Genomic DNA, 23,197 nt, shown 5'->3' with positions numbered 1-23,197 from the left:
GCACCCTAAAAGCAATCTACAGCGGGTGGTATCTGTCGGGCACACCCAAAGGGAGAACCCGAAAGATCCATAATTTCCCCCAAGGATCCAATAATGAGAATGAGTTACAATAATTAATCCATTTCATACATCCAGAGTGCGTAAAAAGTGCATTATTACATTTCCAAAGTCAGCGTGCGGAATATTAAACAGCGGAATAAAAATAAACATCTAGCGATAAGGAACAAGGATATGTCTGTGCCCACTAGAAGAATCCTTCACACAATGGTACTCCTCAAGCATTACCTGCAACAGGGGTAAATAAACCCTGAGTACACAATGTACTCACAAGACTTATCTGACTAGTGGGATTAGTTTCCTGACTCCAAGGGGTATGCAAAGCTTTATGGTTTGCTGGTTTCCTTTTGTAGAAAGCAATACTAATAGTGAGTACTTATTTATGTTATTATTTATAGTCATATTAATTTATTATCTAGCCATTCTATGTAAGCACCTATTCTACTTTCAAGCAAAAGTTGAGCAGTCAGTTCCATTTCATCATCTTCTAGCTTTTAGTTCTTACTACGATGCTAAACCATAGACAAGCCATACCAGAACATCGGCGATTCGCGAATCAATGCCCATAGCTGGGTACCCTGAAAACACATGCCCTGCTTGTACCCTGGGCACAAGCACCAACCCATCACCCTCCTATCATGGGGTCCAGGTCCCTGTCCAAACTTGGACTCCAAGCCCCCGCTTCTAAGTCCTGGACTAAGTGTGATGCAAGGACCTCCACCATCCCTGCCTCCAATCAGTCGATCCAAAAAGAGTCAAAACCCACAACAAGAGAGCAACAAGTCTTCCCTATGCCCATACCCAAGTATGTGCTCGGGATAATAGATCTGTGACTTGCCTAGAGCCTTATGCAATGGCCGGTCCTTAACCAACATAGTCAGGGAAAACGTGTAACCAGGCTATGCCCTATTGGCTGTAGGACACAACCTCTTACACCCATCAATACCCAAACCATAACCCTGCCCGGTCACCATTTTTTCTTTCCACCATTTTATCATGAGTGATCATAATTATCACCTATTCCGAGTAACGGTAGGTTACTCGCGCTATTGAAATCCTGAGCATAGCAACTACTCGACCTGTACTAGTAGGACTCATAGGTAGATGTATTTATGCATGTAGTTTCCATAAAATACCTAAAACATAAATGCACATCATATGTATATTCAATGATTAGTAAAAATTTGGATTATGCACTGGGGCTTGCCTTTGGCAGGAGATGGGTCAACAAAGTCAGCACCAACAGGCTCTAGGACTCCATCCTGCATGAGGATGTCCTCCTCATACTCCTCAATGACTTCCTTGTATTCCTATTCGTCTACGGGCACGAACTCTACCAACTCGTGATCTACATGCATGAAATGATGATGCAAAACTTAGTAAAACGGCAACAGCAACTCTTAACATAAAAATACAGCTATCAAGCTATTAAGTGAGTTCTACCAACTAAGGTGCTAAGTTACCTACTGTTACCACTAACAAGTGTGGAGCATGACATATATTATCTTAGCAACTAAAGGTATTCTTACTCCTAATACCGATTTATTCTATATATGATAAAACAAGGGTACTAGCTATTCTATTTATCAACCAACTCTAGTGCTACAAAAATTACAGTGAGTACATAATAATCTAATGATCCTACTATAAAAATTTCATAGCTAAAGCTATCCTCAATTTGCCACAAAAATTCCTACAAATATTAATCAATATAATACTAAGCTCACTAATTTGAATTTATGAACCTATCAGTATAACAACTAACTGCAAACTAACTACACCAACAAATAGATAGCATTTTTGTGAACCCAACAAATTTTGTTTCACTATTTTTGGACATCTATAAGATTTACTACAAATTATCAAAGTTTAGCCCAAAACTAAATTGAATAAGCATTTATTAATTCACTTGAAAATGGAAAACCAAATTCCACCGTGTGGCCCAGAGCGCGATGGCTCGGCCTAGTCCGGTGCAAACACGCGCATGCACATGATGCATCGGCATGGCCCAACGTGGGCACGGCCATCCATGCGGCCGCGGCCGTGACGGGGAGGCCCACGCGTTTCGGTTGTTTTATGAAAACGACCCTAACCTACTGACAAATCACCCAGAGACCCACGACACTATTCCTACAGTCAGCTACTTCATAGATAAACCCTCGGAATAAGCTGTCTTAGCAACGACGACACCCTCAGCACCTGCGTCCGTGCACCAGCACGGCGGCGCTGGCATAGGGCGGTTACACCGGCTAGACATGCCCCTCCCCGCCCCCAAATGAGAGCCGATGATCACCTAGGCGTAAACCCAAAGTGATGGGCGGCGATGCGGCAAACGGAGATGCTGTCCCGAGTTCCCACCACGATGGCGGACTCCTCCTTGCAACGGCGCGCAACGTTCCCATGAGCCAAGGCACAGACAACGTGAACGAGCTTAAGGATGGGCATCAGTGACTCACCTTGAACCTACCAGACATGATGGATTGACCAGAGACGTCCTAAGCCAAGCTAGCCGCGTGCGCATGGATGGTGTGGTGGCGCACGGCGGTGATAAAGCTGTGTCAGGGGAGGCTAGGTGGTGGTAGCGATTCGGCAAAAGTGCGCAGGGTGATTAGCAGGTGGAGGCGAAGCTAGCGGTGCAAGGAATTGACACGAGCTGAACTTGATAGGGACTTGCCTTCGATGCAGACCGACGCGATCTTATTGACCTGGTGGAACGGTAGCTCCAAATTGGAGCACGGCACAGCGAGGCTCGTTGCAAGGTGGGGTTGGGTGGGTGGCTGGCTACTCAGCGGAGCCAAGGATGGGGTTAATTGTATTGAGGTTTCTCCACCAGGCTAAATTGAGAGGTATAGGACCGGCGACCATGGCGACAGTGGAACAGGAGGCATGACCAGCAAGACTTGGCATTGCGTTGCCTTGGCGGGACGTGGCTCTCAATTGGTGCACAAACACGTATAGCTACAGGACGATGGAGAAATAGCCAACGTGCATAGGACGGTGGGCTGCACGTCCATAACCCGCAAGCCGATGATGGTGGCTTGGCCTACGCCGTAATGGCATGGCACCGGTTAGCGTAGCATCGCATCGAGCGCTGACATGACGGCAAGGCAGGCGAGGCAAGGCGATGTGCGGACACTGCCAAATGTGTCCACGCACACATGGTACCACCATGTGGGCGTGAGGCGGTAGAGCGGCTAGGCAGACGTGACGGCGGTGGCAGGGCGCACGCAGTAACTTCGCACAAGCGGTCGCGGCTAGCAGCGACGTAGCGGCGCGACGCGTGGGGTTAGCAACACGGCAAAGCGGTAGCAGTGGCCAAACCAGAGTAGTGGGCCCACAATGCCAGTGGTGGTTGCCAGGCAGCCAAGTCATCGGGCGCGGCATGCGCGTGCGTGGCGTGCTAGGGTGCAGCAATGGTGGTGCAGCCCGCAGCGTGGAGCTAGTGGTAGGGCTGGCCAGTGCGGTGTGCACGTTGGGAAGTAGGTGTGGTGGGCGGACCAGCACAGTGTGTCGAGTCGAGGCAATGGTGACCATGTCCAACACAGAAACTGTGTCGTGCAAACTTTTTAAAGCAGTCCTAAAACCCAACTCGATGATCCAGTGGCTAAAATAACTATTTAATGCTCAAGATGGTATGTCAAACTCCTAAAACCAACAATGAAAGTACACTACTTCTTAATCCAATCCGCCTGTAAAAATTCCCAAACTTACCTTCGTCGAAGCGTTTTCTAACTTAAGAAATTCAACTAAGTTCTTATCGGTTTCGCATCGAATTCGATTTCCAAGCTATCAAGTAATCCATCTAACAAATCCCATTCTCGATCGCAAGTATTTCGTCGTTGCCTATGAAGTTAGTACTACCAAATTTATTAAAGTGTCGCATACACGTTCTAGAGCTTTTTCGTTCAATAAAAATTCATTTAGAACCTTAAGTGATATAATGTGACCTGAAACATAACATTCGTTTCGCGTTTCCGTTGAATGTTTCGAGCCACATAAATTGATTTACACTCTATAATTCATATATTATCATATAAACATGATGCACATGCAATGTTTTAGCAAAAATTGTACAGTGTAACACCGAGGGTGTTACAACCATGTCTGAACTTCCTGGCAAACTAGTAGAATCTCTGAGGGTGCGACGCTGATCGGACCCACGAAGTTGGTTCCTAAGTTGTGCCAAAGGTGACCAAAGACAACCTTGGCACAGGTATGTCTGGGTTTATGTTAGGAATAAATCCCCAGCTAGGTTGGAATCAATTTGAGTCATCGTCTCTCCTGGATAGTGAGAACTTGACTGAGCAACGACAACATAGAATTAATTGATGTAATTTGATGGTTATGATGAATATGGAAATAGTACACCAGCTATGGTTACTATTGCATCTTACTAAACAATATTCCACATGTTTGGCACAGATTAGTTGCTAATCTAGAGATGAATAGCTATAATTAACTTGGTTACCGAATTGTAAAATGTATAGCTCAACTAGTGGCTTTTATGCAAAAAAAATTCAAGCTAGCTCCACCTATAAAGCCTTGCATGATCCTTGTAGTCTCACATATATATATGGAAGTATTTAAGTGTGGGTGAGCTTTGGTATGACTATATATGCATATTCTATATCTATGTATAGACGTATTTACTTTCAGGTAGCTTTGATATGGAAATATATATATATATATGGGTATATATATATGGAAGTATTTAACTTGCAACCTAGAGCCCAGACTTTCATTTCTACATATATAATTGTGGGGTTGGGCTGAAATGAAATCCTTCTACAGGTACGCTAACCACGAATGCGTAGATGGAAGGTAGCTGATGACTAGCTATATATCGAGAGAGTATGTGTTATGCTACTGACATAGAACGTGATTGCCACCTTAGGCTGGCAATTTTGTGAGGACGAATAGGACAGTCATGCATCATGATTGTGCTTGTGTATAAATATACTTCCCTCACTTTGTTCTAATACTAAGTAAATTGTGATCAATGTGATGTTACTATCTTTCCTGTGTGAAGCTAGGCAAAATGCCTTGTTCCATGCCGCTTGAATAGCTATGCTTGAAGATAGTGTGTGATTAGCTTTGCCTTGTATGTTTGCTTTAAAGGAAATAGATGACAAGTTAGTAGTTAGCAAAAACTTTACCCCTTTGAAAACTAATTTGCTAAATGTAAGTAAAACTTGTTTTGAAGTGTTATCCACCTACTTAGTAAAAAGAAAATAAAAGATAACAGTACCTTACCACCATGTTTTGCATGATATGTGTAGTGGTGTTGCTGTAGGTGACTGCTTGTTGTGTGCGAGCTTTGTGCTTAGTAATAGTCGCTTAAGCTAATTGGATTGAGTGTTTCAAAATGCTTGCTTAAGACCATGATGTATGTGTCGATGCTCGTTATCTAGGTAGTGTCATAGCTACCACCCCTTTTTGTCCTTGGTAAGCATATGAGTGTTGAAGAGCGCTATCCTAGAACAGCGTCCAAGTTTTGATAATCTCATGGTTGTCGTCTCCAATTAAGTTCTCTCTTAGGAGCCTAAGCTTGTACACATGGTTGCTAGCCCTTGAATGTTGCGCTACGAAGACCTATATCCATGCCTTTGCTTGACCTTAAGCCCAAGCTTAGTTTCCTTGAATGCTTTCATGTGTCGTGGTTGTCTTGCTCCTGTGTGGGAGGACCCTACTCAAAGATCCTTGTCGGGCCTCATTGATCCTTCTCCTATAGATGATCTGGTGCAACGCTAATCACTATCTACCATGCTTTAGAACCTTTTCCTCGTAGATCATGTCATTTTTTATCAACTAAATCCCTAGTCAGTGCATTCACTCTGTCCCTCGAATCTCGTTTGTTTAATCTCCAACTCTTTCAAGTCATTGGATGTTTATCAGTCTTGATCTCATGTTGCTACTTGGCAAGACCAAATCTCATGTTAATCCTTACCTAGTAATCACCTTGGTGGACACAAGGCGTATATGGAAATTAGGCAAGAGTCCCCTGCTCAGTTGTCTTCGTCAATTAAGCTATGTTCTCTTACGATGTGTTTCAATCTTTGGATCACCTCCTCATTGACTCCTGACCTTGTGACTACCTTTACTTGCTATCCCTCCTTTACATAATGTTTATTCATACAACTCAATCTATGTAACTTGAAATTTCACTTTGGGTGTGTGATCAGTTATGGTGTTATCAGTAGCAACTGCGGTGCCACGACGAAACCGAGAGCCTCCTGTGGGCGCGCACACAAGGTTGTGCTACTCAGCACATGCTGGTATCGAGGTTCCTAGTCATGATCCATTGCAGAACTGCACCGATATGTTATTTTCATGTGAACTCTTCCTTAGTTATCTCTCCTTATCTTGTCAGAAGATCTATATGTTGAACCAGATGCAATAGAGTTTCCTTCTGAAGTTGCAAAGGATAACCATTGAAGAATAGGTCACTGACATGAACATCAACAGACTGCAAGAGATGGTAGACAAGTGACTCTACTTGACTATCCCTATAATGACATCGGTCATCTAGTGAGCAACTTATGTTATCCCCGTTGGATCAGAATGGTATACAATACTCAAAGTTGGACAAGTTATCAGTCGAATGATAAATGAACCAAGATATTATGTCCTATAATAGTTCACCTAGTGCTTATGAGCTTTCTATCTCAGCCTTGATCTTTATGTGCAAGGTGATCCTACAGTAAAATAACCAACCTTCTTCGGTGACCCCTTCTCTGCTGACTTCCATGGTGACTGTCTGTTTGCACATCAACTACAATTGTTGCTGTCAAAAAGAAGTTTTGAAGCTTTTTAAGTATTGAGAGACAACTAATTAGTTACCAGTAGGAGGGTTAATATCTAGCTAGGTAATGACTCTTTGGTAGCTGCAAAGGCTATGTCTCATAGAACAATGTTAAGCAAAGAAATAGCAAAGCCGGTTAGCGATGCCAGTACTGCTTTCTTCTCCAAGCCCTGTGTCGTCAAGTCAATTCCATCTTGGACAATCACACGGGTTGTGTAAAATACTGTATCAGCTAAGTAAAGAGCTAGAAAAAGCACATCCCTAGTCTCTGTTAGCATCATTATGTATATGGTGCTATCAAAGGATTTGTTTAGGACTCTATTGGAGGAAGTACAGAAGGGTAGTTAGCAACAGTCCCTTATCTTGTAGGACTGCCCCTCCACGTGAAGTATGCATTGTGCCCTACAAAAATAGCCCACCAGTGCAATGCTTGTGCATCGTTGAGCTGGTGCCTAAATCAATGGTTGAAGTTGTTCCCTAGGAAGCATATAAGGAAAACCCTAGCCTCCATCCTCAGTGAGAAAGCTACTGTGGTTATAAAGAGAATTAGAGAGTGTAGAACACACTCCACAACGCATGAAGCAAAGGAAAAGAAGAGCGAGAAATCTATCTAGGGTTCATGGCACTCAACCGGTTATCTTTAAGCCGGTGATTAGAGGATCAAACATGGTTGGATTGTCCCAAAACTTGATGAGCTCATTCCTCGCTTAGGATACCTCAATGTCTTAAGTTGGTTTGAGTATTATATAAGTAAAGCATATAATTTGAGAGATGTTTTGATAGTTTGGGTCATTAAAATTTTAGAACAGAGTAGTTTTGGTAGATGATTCGTTTTGATAGTCAAACAGTGTCCGGTTGAGCTAGAATTTTGGTTAGTAGTTAAAGAACTCTTGGATCTAAAAGCCTACCTAAATTTGTGCACAATGGAGCCATAGTTTGTGAGATACGAACTAAAAACCAAAGTGTATAGAATCTGCAATTTCTCTATTTACTAATATCATCCCTCGTACTAGAAGGTTGTGTTTATAATTGATGCCAAGATTAGCAACATGGTCAATGTTTTGCCGTTAGATAATCATTTAGGTGCCCTAGAGGAGAGTCCTTGCACCCCTTTATACCTTGCTTTTGCCCTCTCATATCAACAATGGTTGAGCAGTCAAGGTGTTCTACAAGTCAATTTGTGCCATTGCGAGTCGGAAACAATTTGAAAAGTGTCAAACAACATATTTCATATTTTGCTTATGAGTTGTTCATTGATATTAGAAAGGAAGTTTCAATGTCAAATGTAGTCCAATAAAGCTAGTTTTGCTACAATGCAAGTCAATCCAACTTACTGTGCAACAGCACCATGAAAGAAAATCGTACGCAATCTTGGTGGTGTACTATTTCTCTAGTTAGTGAATACTTGCAACCTTTGTTGTCCTCCAGACCTCATTATCATCCTTATTTAGTAATGATTTCTAAGGCAGACTTGTCCTTGGTACCTTCCATGTGTTTTTACTCAAGAGGTTGCAACAGATTCAACCCAGATAACTGTTGCCGCTTGAATACAAGGATTCCCTCAAATAATGATCGTCAAAAACGCTGAGTCAATAGAGTCAGCTATCACAGTCACCGCTTACTCAATGGACTCATATAATAAAGTGTTATCATTAGAGAAGGACAACTGCACATATGGAACATTATGTAGTTTTCCATCGGTTGGCATCTGAGTGATTGAATAGTTACGACCGATAAAGATATTGTCTATTGGTTACTCAGTTTCTCACCGCCTCAGAGGATGTTTACCCCATCTATGATCTCATCCCTTATGAAAGGTTGTACTCAAGCTACTTTGGTTTAGGACTGCTTTTTGAACTTTGTGAATGAACATGGAACCATTGTAATGAGTAGCTTTCAAAAACTTGCAGTCTAGTGCAAAGTTCACATGGTCCATGCTATATTCACTAGGGAAATAGATATTATGGGTAGTTAGTTTATGCTTCGTAGTACTCTTTGTATCCTGAGAACGAAGTGATGTGCTGTCTTGGATTCCTCCCAAGGTAACAATGCTTCATGGAGGACAATGAAAGAAATTCTTCAAACAAAATTTACTACGAAGAGCACATATTAGAAAATTGTCTTGACTAAATTAGCCTCTCTGAAGCTCCAAAGCTAAGTAGCCTAATGCTATCATTGATGTTGGAAAATGAATGACACACTTCTCTTCCCTTAAAAGTCTTTTGCACCCAATCTCGGGGCGAGATTCTCGTAAGGGGGGAGGGCAGTAACACCCTAGGTGTTAGTCACAAGTTAAGTAGTGAAATTGGAAGTAAGTAGGATATGTCAAGCAATGATCATGAGCTCTAGTTCATAATCTGGAAATAATGATGAAGGTATTGAGGTCCAATCTATGAAATTGAGTCCCAACCTGAACTTGGACAACACACCTTTGCTTACAGGTGGACCCTGTTTGAGATTAGGCATGAGTAATGTTAAACATGCTTATTTCATGAACATTACATCAACATACATCCATCTTGACCAGTGGAAAAGTTTCATGAAGTTTGGAATCAAGAAGTCACATCAAATGATAAGTTATAACCTTGATTGAATAGCTTTATTAAGTAAATGGGAAAATAAGATGTCGACCAAACCTTGATTCCTTGTCCAAATGACTCTAATTGAACTCTACAACAAAAGTCATGAAGGGTTCGTGTTGAGCAAATGTCAAGAAAATGCCTCAATTGGTCGAAACCCCCAATTCCAGGAATAAACGAGGTGCTGCTTTGACCAAGATCAAGCAATGGTTTATGTACCAGATATGAAGTTTGACCTTTAATAAAAGTTGAATTTTGAGTGGAGTACAACAAACTTTATTTTTTGACCAAGACCTGATTCAACTCCTAAGTGCCACAAACAGTGCTCTCAAGTTTCAATCAGCGGCTGTTTTTAGCCCCGGAAAATATTCTAAGAGTGAGATTAGTGGCAAGAATATTTGGCACGTCATGTTCTCAGATTTTTGTTAAGCAAATCAAGTTGAGCCAAATATAAAAGTTGGAGTTTACATCTAGGAGAAGGACATACAAAAAGTTGGAATAAATTTGACCACATTTTGACCAAGTAATTCGAGTTCAAGCAGAGCAAGGCTTAATACTCGATTAGTCGTTGACAGTGTCAACTTCAGGCTTAATTAGACGCTAATGGAGGGCTCTAATGTCCATACACCCTTAATGAGTTTTGTAGATCATTAGGTGGGCTAGAACTTTACTTTTGGGCCCAAGGTCCAAATCGGCCCGTATCCAGCCAAAAAATGGCGCCCACCATACCCACGTCGCTGCCCGCCACGTACTCACTAAAATGCCCCAATGGGCGACGCATGTCCGGGATGTGGCATCCATGCCTAAGCATGCTCACACCACCTTGCCACGTGCCATGTTCCCTCCTCACATGATGGGATGCCAAGCCGCTCTCAGATGCTTCCCACTTTTCCATCACTTGCTCGCCCTCGCCCTCTGCGCCGCACGCGCGCACCAGAATGCCACCGCCATTGACGGCTAGGCCACGCTCCACCATAGCCACCACCGAGTGAAGCTTTCACTTCCCATACCCTCGCTAGTCATGTGTGCCACCAACCCTCATTGTTGCCCTCCCTTCTCAGCTTCCCCAAAGCCTCAAAATCCCAAGCTTAAATCACTAGGACTGCCACCGTGTTCGCTGCTCCCCATGTGGCTTTGCGCTCTGCTCCATGGCCACCGTCATTCCTCCACCCCCGAGTGCCTCACGTCCCTCCACCTCCATCACCACCATCTCCTCATCGTGCTCGATCTCTCGCACATGCTCGCCGCTGTTTCACCCACCATCACCGGAGCTGCACCTCTACATGCCATGCCCACACATTGCTGGTCCACCTTGGGCCTTCTCTGGCCAAGCTAAGCAGCCCAATAGATGCACGCGAGCCCCGTAGCACTCCATCGCGCATCGAGCCTCCCTCCGCCGCCAGCTAGCCAGACCACCGGAGGCCACCGCCGCTGCTCCCGCCTGCTTCCATGGCCAGCAAGCCATGGGCTGAGCTAAGCTATCTCATGGGAGTGCACTAGTCCTGTACTGCTCCGCTACCACTCCCCCGCCATTGGCGAGTCTCCTTCGACCGGCACCGGCGATCCCCCTCTGCCTTCTCTGTTTTGACCGCATGAAGGACCTCGCGCAGCAATTGAAGAAAACACAGGGGGTGAAATAAACGTCTGTGACTCAAGGGAATAGTATAGAGAGGGACCTGTTCATTGGAATTTAATTTTGTGGAAGTTCAGGGGCCTCGATGCAATTGTGTTTTCCTTTATTGCATTTATTTGGCTAAAATTTGGAAAATCATAATAAATTGTAGAAAAATCGTAAAATAGCAAATGTGGACTTTTTGGAATCCTTGCGAGTAGATATACATAGTAGAGTCATAATATGATATGTGTTAGTAGAAAGTTTCTGATGTTTTTATTTATTCTTGCAAAGTGCTTTTCAAATCCTTTTAAGTTGTCGAATGCATATCTTGAGTTATAGAAGTCCAAAAATGGTAGTTCTAGTTGTGTTAATCTTGTGATGACATGCTCTAGATAGTAAAAATATTAAACTTGCTAGTTGTGTATTGTTTTTATAATGTTTTGATTTAATCTTGTAAAATTGGCAATTTTAGCTTGTTTTGCTTGTTATTCTCATATCTAAAGTTGTTAGCTCCAATGGCTGTGAAAATTTTATGGTAGGCTAATGATGCTATGTATGTGTTGTGGTAAAAATTTCATAGTTATTGGATGTAGTATGATGGAGTTATTGATTTAACTTGCCTAGAGCTTGATAAATGGTTTATAAATAATTGGTACATGCATAAATGTGAAATGTGGTTCCTTTGCCTTTGCATGATGATATTGTGACCTAAGAACACTTAATATGGCCATGTGCTTGTAGAAAATATTGAATTTCATATTTATCTTGCTCTCACATGATTTCTTACAATAGCAAATTGTCCTTTTTGTAGTAATTAAATTATAAAACCTGAGCATGTGAAATTTGTGCAGTAATCATGTTTGGTCATCATCTTCCTCTCATAAAAATCTTAGCCCCAAACTAGTTGTTCTCATAAGGCACTAAAAATAGCATATATATTGCATTATATACATAGAGGATGAAAGTTTGCTAATAGATCAATGTAGTTATTGTCCTATGATGCTTCTCATAGCTATTAGTATGTGCTATGATTGTTTGAATATGGTCACAATCTGTTTAGAGTAGCACGTATGTCAAGAACATGTTAGTTTGTAGCAGAGATGAATGTGGTATTCCTCAGCAGTCTAGACTGCAGGTACAGTTTTGGTTTTGCAATTAGTTTCGTGATGCAAATGATGTTTTCTGTGAATATGGTGAATACCAAAGTTGTAGGTAACTTCATAATCTAGCTTGTGTTAGACGTTCATGACCATAGGCCTGATAATTTAGGAGCTATAGATTTTATAATTTCTCTGTCAGGTTTTGCATGCTCACTGTATAGATTTGAATGATTGGGTTGTTTGACTTAGCTAAGCTTTGAATCATGTCTCAAAGATAATATAAGAAGTGTAGATATTTTCATAGGCTTTCCAAATTGTTAAAGATTACCCGTTTTGGTGGTATAAATCTCCAGTTATGAGCTTGAGAAGTGGAGTGATAGATTCTGTCCTAATCTAGATAGAGATGTCTTCTTTGTGATGTTCGACCTGGTTAACATTGGAATTAGCTTGTGGTGTTTACAACAAAGTTGTGCATGGTTTGCTAAGATTTCAAAAAAGTCTATAACCATCTTTTTGTGAAAGTTAGAACTCAACTTATTGCTGTCTGATGTTGCATGTCAGATTCTATCCATGTTTTGGATAGAATTGTTGCTTTGTGTGTTTAAGGCCAAATAACTGTTAAATCACCTAAAGATGATAGTTATAAAGATGTAGATAACTTAATAAGATTTCTATAAAGTTAAGGATCATGCTTGTTGGATGATTAGAACTCTAGTTATACAGTTCTAGAGTTAATGTCAGTTTTCTATCCTTATCGGTATAGACCTGAGATATTGGCATATTTGATCATGTTAACCTATGAGTTAGCTTTTGTAATGAATAACAAAGTTTTATACAATTTCATTAGCTTTCCAGAAAGTCCAAGATCACTTTTACTGAATGATTGTAACTCCAGTTATGGTTGAAACGCGCGACTGCTATACTGCTGTCCAAATTCTGTGTATGCACTTAAATTGATTGCCCATTCTTGATGTTGCTAGTGCAGGCTCTAAATTTTGTAGCCCTAGTTACTTAGTTGAATGACTTGCTCTCTAGTGCTTAAATCAATATGATGTGAACATTCTTCATATTCATGCACTTGCATCTTGCATCTCATCTAGGTATGCTAGATGAACCACGTGAAGGGCGAGATGTTGGAGCCGAACCTAAAGATGGAGTTTGGTGAATCCAGAAGACAGAAGGACTAAGCAAGTATTGAGATGGGAGATGCTCACTGAGAGAGTGTCATCTAACAAACACTAACCTAGTGTTTGATCCTAGGCAAGCCCTAGAGCATTCTAAGCCTCCTATGTTTTTACAAATATCACTTGAGTCCTTTATGTTTGATGCATTAGGTTATAAGAGTTCATTAGAACCACTTGATGCATAGAACTACCTTGTCCAGAATTATACCTTGAACCCTATGTAGGTCTAGGATCAAATATATACTTAGCAATGCTTAGACCAGTAGAAGTCGGGTGATTTCCTGTCACCTAGGAGATATAGGTGGATACCAAAGCACAGTTGGCTATATTTGCTATCGTGGAAATAACCATGTGTTGATAAATAAAAGAAGATCGGGTGGGATTGTGATAGAGAAGCAATAAGGCATGGAGGTCTTGGTACCTATTTAGCCTTGTCTATGTTGGTTAAGGACTGATTCATTGTACATCCTCATGTCATGTTGAACGCATGCCTAACACTTAGTTGGACGGATAAGTCATTCCGACCGCGAAGCTGAGTAGCTCAACTCAGGCCGGGACCCAGTAAGTGAAAGTGCGCACCCTGGTTGGTAGTAAGGATGTGCGAGGAGCTAGTGGTGTTAGTCCAAGGGTAGGCCATGCCTAAACTTCCTAGCAGACTGGTAGAATCTCTAAGGGTGTGGTGTAGATCGAACCCACGAAGTTGGTTCCTGAGTTGTACCAAAGGTGACCTAAGACTACCTTGGCGTGGGTATGTCTAGATTTGTGTTAGGAATAACTCCCCAGCTGGGTTGGAATCGATTCGAGTCACCGTCTCTCCTAGATAGTGAGAACTTGACTAAGTAGCGGCAACGTAGCATTAACTAATGTAATTTGATGGTTATGATGAATATGGAAATGGTACACTGGCTATGGTTACTATTGCATGTTACTAAATGATATTCCTCATGTTTGGCATAGGTTAGTTGCTAATCTAGAGATGAATAGCTATAATTAACTTGGTTACCGAATTATAAAATGTATAGCTCAACTAGTGGCTTTTATGCAAAATTTTGTCAAGCTAGCTCCACCTATAAAGCCTTCCATGATCCTTGGAGTCATTTTATTTCTGGTTTATGACGGGTAAGTCTAGCTGAGTACATTCGAGTACTCAAGGTTTATCCCACCATGTTGCAGGTGAAGTTCTCAGCTTGCTGAAGATGGTGGCTAACCGTCGGTGGGCTCAGTGACTCCATATATATTTCTCATCTATATGCTTTGGTCAGAGGATGTCACTTATGCTAGCAATGAATTTGGAACTTATATTATTGTAATCATTTGGAAGCTATGTTGTTTTCACTAATCTGTTTTGAAACTCAAACCTATATTATTATCTATGAACTCATTGTAAACATTATTTATGCTGCAACTCTGTGTATGTGATGTGTATTTGCTTAATCACACGATCTTGGTTGTGATGTTGATTTACCGACGTCCTTCGTGACACTCGACGGACTACCGGGTTTATATAAGTGAAAGTATGTGTGTGTCAACATGATAGCGGGGATAGCCGTACTTGTTCTTGTATAAATTGGGGGGTTCTATCACAAAGCTAGCTCTAATGACTGAGATACTAAGCTAACTATTATTTTTAGCTAATAAGGCAGAGGGTTCATCTAACAAGTATGAACTTAGCAACTAAAAATATATCCTTACTCCTACTAACGATTTAACTTATATTAAAACAAGGAGCATCCCACTACCCTAAGACTTAGGCTATTCTAAGGCTACAAAAACTACAGTGAGCACATAATAATACAATGAAACTACCATAAAAATTTTCTAAAGCTATTACCATTTTGCCACCAAAATTCCTACAATTATTTGCTTAACAATATTAAGCATTCTTTAAACTATTTAATAGTTCCTAATGTCAATGTATATAAGCATGAACTAACTATGCCAACAGACAGAGCAAATTTGAGGAGTCTAACAAAATTTATTGCACAATTTTTGGACACGTACATGATTTGTTATAATTTACAAAGATCAGGTCAAACTAAATTAGAAAAACATTTGCTAATTCCCTGGAAAAAGGAAACCAGTTTCTTGTGCGGCCCACACTCATGGCCCATGCGCGGTGCAGCACGCGCACACACGTGGCTCGCTGACCCGGGCCACGCAACATAGGCCGGCCCACGACAAAGAGAGAGCTCACGCGTGAGGCACTTTTGCGGCCAACACCTCGGATTCTTCCCAAACTGCACCGGAGTCCTATCACTATTCCTATCACTCATAGCTACTCTCGCTTAACCCCTCGGAATTCTAGAAATTTTCCCATGCACCCCCCCCCCCCCTGGTGACCCCGCAAGTGGCGGCGCGGTGAGTGACGGCATGGTGAAGCTACGCCGGCCACTAGAGGTCCACTCTGGTCCGTCGGTCAGGCCGACACTCATCTAGGGTTCCACTACCTACACCTAGCAGTGATGCGGGGCTGCAGGATGAGCTAGAGATGGCTACGGTGGCGCATGGCCAGCCACGACGATGGTGCAGCTGCCCCAATGAACTAGAGCTACTATTGTCCCAACCAGCTACCATGAGAGCATCAAGGGACTACCATAAGCCAAGCCACAGTGAGGGTTGGAGCGGAGAGCGATGGAGGGAGGTCGGCCGCGTGTGAAGGGCTAAGAGGAGAGCAAGGCGAATGTAGTGACACAAATAATTGGGCTCGGGTGGAGGAAAGGAGGTCTACCCTCGGTCATGGCTGAGCCATGGCCTTAACGGCATACCGGTGGAAAGGAGCCAAATTGGCGCATGGGCGGGGCATCATCATGGTTGTGCAGGGTTGGGCAATGAGAAGATAGGAGGGCAAAGGTGCTGATGGGTGGAATTGAGTAGAGGTGATCGTTCTCTGGCTCGCACGTGGGCATGGCTCAACGATAGCAGAGAGATGAGAAATAGAGAGAGGGCGGTGGGGTACGGCCGATGGCTCGGTGTGTGTGCGCCTTGGCTGGATGTGGTTGGCACGACTTTGGAGACCCACGTCCAGGCACTAGCAAACAGGCGCGCGCATTCATGACTGGCATGGCCCATGCACCGCAGTGCCATCAATGGCATGGCGATGGCAAGCACGGCCATGTGCGTGCAGCATCCAACTGGGCCAGAGGTTCAGTGCAAGGATGAAACGATGGCAGCAGCGGTGGCTACATCATGATGCATGATGAGCTAGCAGTGCGGTAGCACGCGGGATAGGGGCAGCGCCGCACGGCCACGTGAGCAGCAGTCGCGGCACCACACCGAGCACCCCTGATGGACCGGATGGCCGGCAATGCTAGCCGAGCACAAAAAGCGTGCAAGCGCGCTTAAGACGCACCGACGTGACAATGTCATGCCCCTGAGGCACGATGATCGTACCCACTCAGGGAAATAGTCTGAGGACGTGTTGTGCATGGTTTTTAAAGCTCCCACCATGACTAAACCGCTGCTACAAAACCTAAACGGTCTTAGCTACACTCAAAATGGTATATGAAACTACCAAATCAAGCTAGAACACTACACCACCCCTTAACCCAATCTCTCAAAATAATTTTCTAAACATAGCAATGTGTAGCTATTGACAAACTTGGAAATTTTTCTAAGTTTTTGAGCTAAACTTGATTTCAATTTGCAATTTCTAGGCTAGTAAAAATATTAGTTAGTAATATCATTTTTCAACAGCAAGTATTTCATTGTCATCTACAAAGTTGATATTTCAAACTTTATTTAAGTGTCACATGTGTGTTCTATAGTGTTTTTGTTCAATAAAAATTGGTTTACAACCCTACTTGTTAACTGTATGAGTTATGAAGTAACTTTTTGCTTAACACTTTTATTGATCATTTTAATTGCAATGCTTCATCTATGCACTCCATCACATGCACTAACACATAAATATGGCTCAGTGTTACAAGGACTCCTAATAAAGATGGAAGTTCCTGGCCACCGCTAGAGTTGTAACCAATAGCGTAGACGTGGTGTCTATGTTAGAAGTTACCTTCATTTGACTCGTATCCTCCGGTTGAGTGGTAGGCAGCAGGTGGTGACATCCCTGTCCGTCCTTCGTAATCCCTCATGTTCGGATATAGTGTAGAGCTATAGGCCAGCCTCGCTTGGCAGACTAGGTGTGATCCGGTGCTCGAAGTAAGTTTATAGTGACCAAGACTATCTTAGCTTCGGATCTCTACCCTTAGATATTCATGTATTTGTGTGATCTACTCATCTTAGCATAGATATACAAGATAAGCCTACTCCTGTTTAGGTTTATTCTTTTATTCTTATTCTTTCTTTTATCTTTATCCCTAAGATTGGCTTGAGTGCATGTGTCACACTATCCAACATCTATCTTGGATTACCCCTGTTATGAACTTTGGTCTACTATGCAGTCATGTTATTTTGACCATGTCCCTATTAGAGACTTTTATACCATGCCTTCTTTTGGGAAAATATAAATGAACGATGCCCAAATAGTTCTAGGTGAAATGCTACAATGATATATCCATGCGCTTGCGGAGTATTTTTGTATGTGTTTAGAAATATTCTCACGGCATTTCTGGTGCCACTGCTAGTAAACACCAATCCTAGTAGTGACACTAAGAAACGCCAACAAGTATTTCTAGCGCCGTTGCCCGGGATGGACTTAAAACCTCCATACTTGGTGATTGCGCTAAGAAATGCCAACATGCCCCCATGCGTCTGGTCCACACTCAATCACTATGCGCTCGCCCGAGGTGCTAACACCAGCGAACATCAGTGCTGACCTGACATGGCCCCTGCATGTCCGGTCACCTTTTGCCTCCTACGTCCAATCGCGACGCCACTCACCGCTACCTCGGGAACAACTAACCAGACATGGCGCCCATGTCTGATCCCAGCATCTGGTCATACTTGGGCCTTCTCGGCCAGTGTTGCGCCACCTGCTATAAATGACTAGACTCACCAGCCAGCGTCCGGTCCTCATCCTTCACCTCCTTTTCTTTTTCTAAGTCCACAACCACTTTGCCCTTGCTTCCAACTTGCTAACCACAAAGTGTAGAACTTGTGTGCACGTGTGTTAGCATTTTTCAAAGCATTTTACAAGGGTCAAAGTTAGCACACTAGGTTCCTAAATGCATATGCAAGAATCATGTCACCTAGTGGCACTCGATAACCGCTTAGCCAAAGATTTCTCATCTTTATAGTATGGCTATCGATCCTAAATGTGATCACACTCTCTAGTGTCTTGATCACCAAAATCAAATCTCTAAGCAATACCTTTGCCTTGATCTCCATAGGGTTTTGTTTTTCTCTTTCTTTTTTTCCATGTTGAACACTTGACCATCTTTTGATCATCACCATCTACCATGATCATCATCTAGCTCTACCACTTGGCATGGGACCACCTTATCTATTTCACACATTTAGATCGAAGGTTAGTCCTAGTTTCATCAATTATCCAAAACCAAACTAGGGCTTTCACCGCCCTGCAACCAGGCGAATGGTGGTGGATAGGGAGGTGGTGGGCGAGGAGGTGGCAATGGAGGGCACTCTACCAATGGAGAGAGTCACAAAAATGATGGGGCTAACAACCATTTAGGGAGTAGCCACTTGTTCTGATGGTGAGGGCGATACCCGTCACGAAGGGAGAAATCCCAGGAACTAACCTAAGCAGGTGCCACGCGCCGCCGAGGGCGATCCCTATGACTTAGTGGGACCCCCTATGTTTGGATACCGAATCTGGTCGGCCCCAACGCCCCGCAGGTTTTGTGCTCTGAACATTGAGAAATACGATGGTGAGACAGACCCGAAGATTTGGCTAGTAAGCTTCCAACTCGCCATGAAAGTGGCATCCATAATGGGCATGTTTTTCATGATTCAATATCTTCCAATCTACCACACTAACTCCGCCAAAAACTAGCTAAATCACCTTTGGGAAGGCACGATCAAGCGATGGGCTGACCTCGAAAAGGCATTCTATAATCACTTTGAGGGGGCTTACACTAAGCCAGGCACCTCGCAGAACCTCCTAGGATGCAAATGCAAGACCAACAAAAGTCTTCATGATTACATAAAGCGCTTTACACAACGCAAGAATAAACTCGAGGAAGTCCCCTACGCAAGCATCATCATGGCCTTTACCGCTGGCGTCGACAGTGAAGCCCTCATTCAGGACATTGGGCGAAGGAAGAACATTAGTCTCTGTGACATGTTCACCTTAGCCCATGAGCACACCGATGGCAAAGATTGCTTTAATGCCAGTAATGGCAAATATAAATCATGGCCAACGCCAAGAAACAAGAAGGCAATAAATCCAAACAAAGTTGTGGAGGTCGTGCAAAATTCAATGAGATCATGAACCAGACATGTCAAAACCATGGCTTCCCGGTGAATCACTTGGCCAGGGACTACCATACTTACAAATGTGAGATCATTGAAGCTGGCAAGGACAAGATGAAGGGCGGCCACCCAAAGATGGGAAAGGATGGCACCGATGAGGATGACAAAGGCGGCTACCCCGACATCGAGTGTGTCAAGATCATCTTCGAGGGCCTACAGGCCTACGAGGACTGCCATTGTGAAAAGGTAACCCGACGTCTCATCTTTGCCACTGCACCTATAGTTCCTATTTATTTAAGATGGTCAGAGCGCCCAATCACCTTCAATAGGGATGACCACCCCGATCATGTCATCGAGGCTAGATGATTCCCTTTGGTGGTCAGCACAGTCGTGGGAGGCGTAAAAATGACCAAAGTCTTTATGGATGGAGGAAGCAGCACAAACATCCTTTATAAGGATGCGTTCGAGAAGCTAAACATCGAGGCAAGCAAATTGTGTCCCCCGCATTCTCCATTCCATAGGATTGTCCCCAGACGACACGTTATGCCCTTCGATACAATCACTTTGTCTATCATGTTCGGTGACCAGGTACACTACCGCAAGGAGACACTCTCCTTTGAAGTCATAGACTCTGAGGTCCTTACCACACCATCCTTGGGAGACCCTACATTGCCAAATTCATGGCAATCCCCAGTTATGCCTACATCAAGCTCAAAATGCTAGTCCCCCATGGCATCATCACCGTCGTGGGGAGCTTTCAAGATGCATACAAGTGCGAGAGGCTGGCTATAGAATAGGCCCAATGTGATATGATTCTGGATGAGCCAAAACTTGCTTATGAGGACAAACAAGAGGCGGGCTCAGGAACGCCCCGACGCTCGCCTCGATCCCTAGAGCACCGGCTCACACTAGAAACCTCGACCATTGTTTTACCTCTTGATTCTATGGTTTCGACTTCGCCAGCTACACCGATGCCACCAGAAGCACTAGACTTGCCCGAAGAAGCAAAGTCAAAAGGGGAGAAAGATGACTCAGACGTTAGGAAGGACCCCGTGACCAGTGCCTAGAGCACCAACGGTGCATGCTGCAATAAACCTCGGGTTGACACCGAGTAGAGGAGGGACAAAGGCAACAGGGCAAACTCTGCTAGTGCTGTTAACACGCACTAATCATTGTATTCCCCCCTTTTTTGAAAAAAAATATGGTTGCTATGCACGAGAATGGTTTACGCCTCAGACAACTAAGGAAACACTTTCCTAAAGAACTGCTCGGGGCTGCGTCCTAAATGCTATGCAATGTTACCTCCCTAGTAAAGCCATCCTAGCCAGTCAACATTCAGTCTAATATGCTCGGGAGCTTTGTACTAACATGGCAATGCCAAGTGAGTTGTGGTGATATGTGTGGTCTCAGCACTCAGACATGTTATACTAATCTGCCCAAGTGCTCGGGGGCTACAACTACAATCACACAACTACCAGTCTACAAAGCAAAAACTTATTTACATAACATTTTACACAAAAGCAATCCAACAGGACCTAACCTCAATGAGGGGTGTCCCTGATGACCTGCTCTACATTAACAATCATGGCAATAGCGTTGGCGCCAACACCAAAGTCGACTATCAACCACCCAACGCCGATGCCCTTAGGCATCTCTGCCCTCGATGGGAACCTGAGCTCCATTGGATGCAGATCCACCTCCAGCTGAAGATGAAGTTGGGCAGCATCAAGGGCTACCATAGCCCCATGGCGAACACCATGTGCCCTCACCGCCTAGATTCACATTGGGAGGACAAGCGCTTGCTCATGGAGGCTTGATCCCATTGGCTGCACTAGATCAATGGTGGCCCTCATCGCCCCTTCCAACACCACATAGCGGTTGTAATTAATTCGCGCCATGGCGGCACTGCCACGCACCTAGTTGGCTGACTTGTCATGTAGACGAGTCACCTCCACCAATCTACCAGCCAGCTCCATGTTGGTCCAACAAAGATCCGTCACTTTAGCCAGCACAGTGCTTAACTACTCCTATGTTGCTAAAAACATGGAGATTCAAAGTCAAGGTGAGAAAAATTCCGCAAAGGAAACAAAGAAGTTCAACACATCGGCAAGCTCAGCATGGGTCACCACGATGGCAGCTCTAGCATCGGCTACCTCTCCATCCGTGGCATCGAGCATGGTCTCCGCTATCTCAAGGCACTCCTTCAGCCATTCCACCTCTCGACACCTATCTTGGAGGGATTGCCCGGCCATGGCCAGCTCCTCCCTCATGGTATGGATATCGTATTCGCCTTCTTCGGCCTCCACATTGTCGAAGGAGGAAGGCAAGCCTAGTGGTAGCATGGCCTACATTGCCATGGGACTTGACGGTGACAAGGCCTCTCAGATGGTGGTCGGCCATGGCATCAAGTGCGCCAACAAGAAACCACTGTATCAAGAAAAGCATCAGGTCCCTTCCAATAAAAAGTCAACAACAGATCTATCCTTACCTAAACCCCATCAAGCCTAGGCAGAAGGCCCAAGCAGAGGGAGGCATGCCCCTCTCGATAGATCCCTCCTTAGGCTCCTCCCGCTGATGCTTCTCTCTGGCCATGGATGGAAGGCAAGATCTGACTACGCAGATGTACTAACTCCCCTCCTTCATTCCTCTATTTTATAGGCAGGGGACATGCACTGTCTATGGAATCTAGAAGTCTCCATGGGAGAAAGTGGGAGTTAAGGCCCGGCTACACCCCCATGATCTCTGATAGGCACAAGTTCCGAGATAGATGCGTGAGGAGATGAGCAGCCAAAATCGACTCTTCAGCTTCATAGAGAAGGAACCCATCCGTGTAACCATGGAGACCATTAATGGAAATGGGGCACATGGTATGGAGGGGTAGGGGGTCATCAAGGGTGTCCAAGTCAAGAAGGAGGCCTGAGGCTAATTCGGTTCGAGTCCCCGAGGTGGAGGCCCAAAGCAACTCAAGTTCGAGTCTGCCTCGGCCTCCAGGACCAGTCTGCCTTAAACTGGTCACCCAAGACGCATCCGGACTCCGTTTTCAACGTTCCACATATGGTTGGAAAGCTAATTTGATAAGGAAGCCAATCCAAGTGCTCTCATGTCAAAAGGCCTTCAAAATCAACAGGAATCGTCGAAACAAATCAGCATCCAGAATCTGCCAGGGTACTGTGACACCGTCTTTTGGTCTGTTGGACCGTGTATCGTGTTTGGACCCATTAGGGGGCGTGTCCAGGGTAGGCGATGACCCTAAGACCTTTATAATCATATGCCGCTGCTATCACTAGGTCTTAGGTTTTGCTTAGATTAATCTGTCAAGAACAGTTTCGCCATTCATCGGTTTGTGAGACCCCAACTTCATGTGATTAATCAATCATCTGCAATTTGGTTGTTTTCTTTCTTGTTCTTGCTTGTGTTCTTCGTTGCGCAGGCAGGGATTAGCCTTCTTCGCGAGGTCAACCAGATCTGTGTCTCGATTGATAACCAGAGGAGTTGTGGTGCTAAGATTGCAGGGCCTGATCTTCCATCAGGTA

Source organism: Miscanthus floridulus, chromosome 18, assembly GCF_019320115.1.
Source record: "Miscanthus floridulus cultivar M001 chromosome 18, ASM1932011v1, whole genome shotgun sequence".
Taxonomy (NCBI): Eukaryota; Viridiplantae; Streptophyta; class Magnoliopsida; order Poales; family Poaceae; genus Miscanthus; species Miscanthus floridulus.
This window is presented reverse-complemented; position numbering follows the sequence as displayed.